This window comes from Onychomys torridus, chromosome 9 (genome assembly GCF_903995425.1).
Source record: "Onychomys torridus chromosome 9, mOncTor1.1, whole genome shotgun sequence".
Lineage (NCBI taxonomy): Eukaryota > Metazoa > Chordata > Mammalia > Rodentia > Cricetidae > Onychomys > Onychomys torridus.
In genome coordinates this window covers 78,994,036-79,002,262 of record NC_050451.1, presented here as the reverse complement: position 1 = coordinate 79,002,262, position 8,227 = coordinate 78,994,036, and positions in this window count along the sequence as shown.

Here is an 8,227-nt window from a genome sequence, read left to right as displayed (position 1 = left end):
CTGGAAACATCACCATCTCCAATTTCAAGCAGTATTACAGAGCTACACTAATAAAAACTGCATCATATAGGCATAAAAATAAACAGGTTGACCAATGGAATTAGAAAACAAAACTTAAATCCACACATCTGAATTTAGACAAGGAAGCCAAAATTATACAATGTAAAAAAAAGAAAGCATCTTTGAGAGTGATCCTAGACAAAACTTCTAGTAACAGGGGACATTGAATTGGCCTGAATTGGCCATCTTCTATAACTGGGCAAAGCTTCCAGAAGTAGTACTGGGACATTATCACAGCCAGAGAATGTCAATTTACAATCTATTCCAAGATATGCTGGGGAAATCGTCGCACAGAACTCATGGGAGTGCCTAACAAATGAATGGCCCAACTGGAGGCCCATGCCAGGGGAGATCACACTCCTGGCACTGCCTGGCAAACAGTAACCCTAGACAGGAAAGCACAAAGACCCATCATAGCTCCACACAATACTGGGAAAAACAAATCAATGAAATGACTACTAACAATATTCTGTTATGCTCATAGGTCTGTTTCTAGCCCAGCTGGCTTTAGAAAGGCATCCCTCCAGGCACACATGGGAGTAGATACAGTGACCCACAGCCAAACAGTAGGTGTAGCCAAGGAAACCCTACAGAAGGGAGTGGGGAAGGACTGCAAGAACGAGAACAGTAGAGGACACATCAAGAACAAGGCCTACAAAATCAATGAAGCCGAGCTCATAGGGACTCACAGAGACCTAAGAGAAAATCATGGACCCTGTACTGGTCTGAGCTAGGTCCTCTGCATAAAAGTTATGGTTGTGTAGCTGGATGTTCTTTAGGGACTCCTAACAGTGGGAGTAGGAGATATCTCTGGCTGACCCTTTACCTCCCACTGGAATGCCTCGTCCAGCTATTGTCCTGTTGATATCCCTGGATGTCTGCTGTTTTTTTTTTTTGTTGTTGTTGTTGTTTTTAGAGGAAAAGGAGGAGGTGTGGATCCTAGGGAGGGGAGAAGATGAGAGGAGCTGGGGAAAGAATGGAGGGAGAGAAATTGCAGTGGAGATGTGATGGATGAGAGAAGAATACATAAAATTAAAGAAAAAATAATTGCTCACATTTTCCTATAGTGTGATCATATTTGTCAAATTTTGTCACTCTGACAAAATACCTGACATAAAATAGGAAAAAATGTTTATTTTTCATCACATTTTCAGATAAATAAGCCTCTGTTCATTGATTCAAGGCCTGTTGAGAGGTATAACATCAAGAAAGTAGAGGCATAGGGTAGACACCCCTAAGCTCATGGATGAGAAACTGGAGGCTGGAACTTAAGACCAATCTGAAGAACATAAGTGTGCTGACATAGCTTTTCCAGCCACCTCAGTATTTTAGAATTTCAAAATAGCACTACCATCTCTGGCAATGCTGTGAGGAAAGTATATTTAACTCATGACAACTTTGAAGTGACATTTCATACGTGAAGTATAAAATGCCAATGCATAAACTTAAAGGCTCGTGGGCAACTCATAATGTGAAAATATTTGAACTACCTCCAATATTTCTAGTCTTAAAGTTCTAGAATTGCTCAAAGATTCAATACCCACTTGTATGTGGGATCACCAACCTGCAAGACAGTCTTTACCAAATGGTGCAATAGTGGCATGACCATTGTGTTCATAGCTAACCACATTCTGATGAAATTTGAGCCCCTCATGACCTAGAGATTTCCTCCTTCACAGAGTACATGTGTTCAAAAGCTCGGTGGTTATAGTTCCCTGTCAAGGAAGATACAGTTGCTACTTTACTAAATGTACATGATGTACCTGTCAAACTGACATCTAGATATTTAAATTTGTGCTTACTGGTTAATGCTGTGGCTAGCTCTGGTCAACAGAGCTTGTTTTGCAGCAAGTTGTGGGTACTACAGAGATTCATAATTGGCCAAGTTACTAAAAGCAGTTGTTGTTGAATGATCATCCCCTCTGGGAATAATAAGGAGGAGTTACATGAATGTAAGCACTAGACGGAAGGGTGGAGTGCCGCCTTTATTTCCTTAAGTTGCTTTTCTTGATTTTAGGGCAGGTAGTTGTTGTAGTGAGAAAGCAGTTAAAATAGCTTCCTTACCAATAACTGGAAATGATTTAATTTTCTAGACAACTGGAGCTAAAAAAACAAAAAAAAAGAAAGAAAAAAGAAAAAACTAAACAACTTTTTGTTTTCTCTTTTCATCTTTTACATAATTTTAAACATGAATAGAAACATCCAGTAGCATTGATGGTATTATTCAGTGAGTTAAGGTGTTTGTGATCCAGCCTGATTTCTTGAGTTCTGTCCCAATGACTCACATGTCTGAAGGAGAGAACCGATTTCTAAAAATTATCTTCTAATCTCTACCTGTACCTCTACCTGTACACTGTGGTATGCATATGCATTTCACACACAGAGACATGCACATGGGTGTGTGTAAATATATATATATATATATTAAAAAAAAACTTAAAAGATTTTAAAATGGAGCCATTAATGAATGTTTCACATGCTGAATATTTGGCTGCTTTGAGGTGTTTTCATTCATTTTATCTATGTCATCACCTTAAAATTCACCTTGGCAAAAGTGTTAGGAGAAGGACAATTAGTAGAGAAGTTCTTTGCAAGAAATTAACAAGATCTCTGCTACAGTTCCCAAAATAATATCTATATCTCTGCACCCCTAACAGAATTACCCATTAAGCTCTTTTTACAGCATGCTAAGCTATCTCAGCCTTGTCTTCAATCATTATCAAATTTCTCATTAAATACAAGTTTCAAAGGCTTCCAGACCCTCAGGTGTAATCATAGCAAAAACCCCTCTTGTTGTATCAATATTCTCTTTTAGTCATACTGTTCATTACTGTGGCACAATACATCACTTGAAAAAATACAAAGGAGACAACAGGTATCTTAAGTCATATCCTCAAAGGTTTCATCCACAGTCATTGATTCTGTTGATTATGGGACTCAGGTCAAGCAGATGATCATGATGTTGGTAGACACTTCAGACTTCAGGGAAATCAGGAAACAGAGACAGGGTCCAGAAAAAGGTCATGTTTTCTAAGGACATGTTTTCAGTAGTTTGGCTTCTTCACAGTGTCTCACCTTCTGTGCTCTCCAAAACCTAGATGCATCAAAGCCTAGTGATTATTAGAGAATGAGCTTTTAGAGCAATAATTAATATATAAGGCTATGTGTATTTGTCATCCAAAAATGAATGAAATGAGAAAAGTAGATATGACAAGAATTTTGATATAAAACAAATAGAAACAAACAGAACATTTAACAAAAGAAAAATATGGGGAGAGAGAAAATCTCAATATCTTTTTGCCTTATTCAGAGAAGGGTTACAAATTCCAGAAAGGCTAAAAGAAGAAAATATGCATATGTAGACTAATTTTGAGCTTTCAGATACAGGAAATAATTCTTTCTCTTATAACTCAGAGCTCTGCGAGAGGGTCATTTTCTAATTTCTTCATGTTATTTTCTACAAGGAACTGGAACTGATATACATATAGAGGTACAAATAAGCACACATACAGACTCACAAACACACACACACACACACACACACAGAGAGAGAGAGAGAGAGAGAGAGAGAGAGAGAGAGAGAGAGAGAGAGAGAGACTGAGAGACTCTGTAGACCAGGTTGGCCTTGAACTGACAGAGATCTGCCCGGCTCTCCCTTTTGAGTGCTGGGATTAAAGGCGTGTGCCACCACTGCCTGGTGAGAGAGAATTCTTAATTCCAAGCTCTAGTACAAGACTCTCCCTCTTTTTGTCCATTTGTTTTATTTATTTGTCATCCATTGCTTACTTTGTGTGCAGGTTGCATACATGACACATGAAGAATATAAAGAATAGCCACATGTCTGTGTCAGGAAAATCAAAAGCAGAATTTAAGTAGAAACTAAGGTCTGAAAATGTCTGATTGCTCAAGGAACGAAAAGTCATCATTGCATAAATCAGTCAGTTCTGAGTGCTGTTTTTTTAAGGAAATTTTAACCCTGATGATTTCTACCCTGCACAAGTGAGAGAATCACATCAAAAGTCCCAAATTCTTAAAAGTTTTTTTTATATCAACTAGGTGGAAGTGATGTGAATGCCGTGTCATGTGTGTGGAAACCAGAAGATAATTCCTGGAAGTCAGTTGTCATTTTCTATCACTCAAGTTCTGGGAACTGAACTAAGGCACACATTATGTAATTCTATTTGCTGAGCCATATCAGCACTACCTAAGTTTAATCTTTTTTTTTTTTTTTTTTTTTTTTGAGCTGAGGATCGAACCCAGGGCCTTGTGCTTGCTAGGCAAGTGCTCTACCACTGAGCTAAATCTCCAACTCCTTAATCCTTTTCTACAACTTAGTTTTCTGATATTTTAATAAAATGAAATGACAAGAATTATATTTTTGTTAACAGACTGTGTTCTACACAAAGAATCACAGGCAACTAAAGAATTCTAAGAGTGGGACAAATAGTTTTTAGTAGAGAAGAGGCCAATTAGTTGTTAGCAAATGGTCAGCCCTGAGAACATGCAATGTTATACAGCTTGATTAGGATACATATATGAATATATACTTATGTATACAGGTATACATATCTAAATAATATATCTTATTATACACATATATGCATGTATATACTTACATATACATATATGTATATATATTCATATATATATATATGCACGTGACAACAATTAATGAAAATAGGGCCCATAAATTTGTAAAAGAGAAAGCAGGCAGTAGATGGGAAGGAATTGGAGGCAAGAAAGAAGTGAAGAGAGAAATGTATTTATATTAGAATTAAAAAGACAAATGAAAAACAAAAGACAAAATTGTACTGTGAACTGACATGCTTAGAATTCCTTAAGTAAATATCATAGAACTAAAACACCTAAAGAGAGATTATGAGAATTATTGCTGAGCTACAAATTAAGAATACAAGTACATATTTTTATCTTCAATTGAATTGCAATATATAATTTATTTTTTTCTTATAAAACATTACATTTGAGAAAGGCTTTTTAAAGTAGCCAACATTATGCAAATTTTTATCAAAATATTTAAATTAATTTAAGTACTGCTATAGCAAGATGAGTCCCTACTATCTTACAAAAGCAGAACTCATATTACTAATACAATGTATGAGACTTCAAGCACAGTATTAAACAGGAGTGGACATCTTTGTCTTTTATCTAATTTTAGTGGAAATACTCAGAATTTTTCTCTATACTTAATATGATCTTGACTTTAAGCTTGTTGTATGCTGCCTTTGTTACGTTATGATATGTCCCTTTTATTTATAGTTTCTCCTGGACTTTTATCATGAAGTGGTATTGGATTTATCCAAGACTTGTTCTGTATCTAATCAAATAATAATGTGGTTTCTGACCTTGAGCCATTTTATTTGTGGGTTATTTTTATTAATTTACCTATTTTGAAGTATTGCTTCATCTATGAGATGAAGCATGTGTGATCATGTGCATAATCTTTTTGTGTGTGTGTGTTCTTAAATTAAGTTATTAAGCATTGTGGTGAAATACTCTGAATGTATGTTCATCAGGGATATTAGCCTATATTTTTTTTTGGTTGAATTTTTCTTTGGTTTGGGTATCAAGTAATACTCTTCATAAAAATAATTTGGTAGTGTTCCTCACTTTTCTATTTTAGAGCATTAATTTCAAGAATGTCAACAACTTTCTCTTCAATGGACACTTGATGAAAACTTAGATGTTATGAACATACATATTCAGGTTTTTTGTTTTGTATCTTTGCTTGAAGGTTGTTCTTTGTAAAGTCTATAGATAGCCATTTGGGGTTAAAATCAACTTAATTACATAGAAGTCTCTCATAACCTTTGCCTATTTTAAAGGATTTTTAGCACATTTATTTTCTTTACAATGAAACATAACCCCAGATTGTTAATAAATTTAGTCTATCTCAAGCATGTAGAATAATAAATATTATTATTACTATTAAGTCATCTCTTATGTTGCCATACATTTTTCAATCATGGAATAAAGAAATAATTGACACATATAATTAAATTTCTTGGTATTAAAATTTCAGTGTTATGGGACAGCGAAAGACTCAGTGTGTAAATGTGTCAAGCCTGATCACCTGACTTTGATTAAGTGATCACACATGGTAGAGAGAGTCAATTCCTGCAAGTTGTCTTCCGACCTTCACCTGAATGCCATGCATGGGCACAGTCACACATGCACACACACAAACAAACAATAAATAAATATATTTTTCATGTTTACAAAGTTTTAAACATTTAATTATATATATCTTACATCAAGGGTTATAGCTATATTTATTAGATAGCTTCATTTTTAGATTTTTAAAATGTATGGATATATACTCTTATATTTATATAAAATACATGACATGTTTACATGCACACTGTGTACATTCAGTATAACATTTTGGCATATTTAAAGACAAAGGTGGTTTTTCTCAGTCCTTGTAAGATTTTACAAAAACAAAATAATAAATAATGAACTGTATTTCTAATATCTAATTTGATAAATGGTTAAAGATTTCACCTACTGTAGAGGAGGAAAAAATTTCAGCTTCTTTTAATACTATGGGTAACTGATAACATAGTAAACGTATTTAATTAACACACTAGCTAAACTACAGTTTTTAACAGTCTTTGAAATAAATTTTTAGTGGTTCTTTATTGAAAAATACAAGAATATGTTTCAAAAAACCATAAGCTAGAATATAAAATATGATAAATGCTTGGAAACATATGTGAAAGAGTTAAAATATGTGAGTCATTTGTATAGAAGTTGCAATTCTAAAGCATTAGCCACATAGAGGTTTGGGAACACTTGGCTTCTCACTATCTATAGGATTACAATATGTCTGGGTTTATAAATTGTTAACTAATTTAAGGATGTTGTTAGGCATCATAAAGAATGATCTCCGCTTTTAACAAGTATGAGAACAACTATTATAAAGGGACAAGTATCTGAAAGTAACGATCTTAGTTAAAGTAAACCGTATAATGTAGACCAGTTATTTACAAAGAATAAGCTTTGAGCAACACAATTTTAAGATGATGAAGGGCTCGAATTATTCAAATTTGCTTTAGAATGCTCACAATTTTAATGCACTAAGAAAAGTACACACAAAAGCTCAACATTTATTTGACAAAAATGCCCTAATTGCTGTCTTTGCAAAATAGAAACTAAAGTACCTGATTGGCTGGTAACATGGGCAAACTGTATAATAAAGTTTTCCCTTTATTTTTAAAAATTCTTTGATAATCTTGTACAAAACATTTTAACCATAAACAACTTTTTCCCCAATCCTCTTAGATTTATCGCCGTTTCCCTCCTGACACACTCAAATTTGTGTCATATTTTTTTAAAACCTTCCAAGGATAGTTTATGTTGCTCATGTACTGTTGGATATGTGATCTTCATTGGTATGTGGCTTACTCACCAGAGACTACACCTTTAAGGAAAACCGACTCTCCCATTCCCAGAAGGTATTTCAATTGCCATTTGTTCTTTAGCTAGGGGTGGGAGTTCATGCACATTTCCCCTCTCTGTAAGACGAATCTTAAAAGGTCTTATTAATAAAAAACCCAGAGCCAGATATTGGGGTGAAAAATGAAAGACCAGAGGACAAGACACAACCAACCTTACCTTACAAACTCCTCAGCCTCCAGAGAGAGCTACTTCCTGTATACCCATAGTTATATGCCTTTCTGTCCTTGCTATATAACTTCCTATTTCTGCCCAGCTATATAACTTCATCTTTTTTCCCAGCTCTATCATTTCCTGTCTGTCTGTACAGACCTCCAGACCTCTATGGTTAAGTAGTGTTAGGAATTAAAGATGTGTGCCACCATGCCTAATTCTGTTCCCAGTGTGGCCTTGAACTCACAGAGATCTGGATAAATCTCTGCCTCCTGAATACTAGGATTAAAGGTCTGTGCTACAATGTCTAGGCCATTTTCATTTGACAAATTCAGCAAAAATATCCCATTATCTATCCTATTTTGGTGAGTCCAAAATGTACCTAATTCACGTTCTATCCTAACTTGTATTACCAACAGAAAACTATCTTATGATATCTTTCTAACTTACATACTTTACACCCCTTAATGAGTTTCTTTTCTGAATTTGTTAACAAGGAAAACTATAACTATCTAATCTTTAACTCCCTCAGAGACCT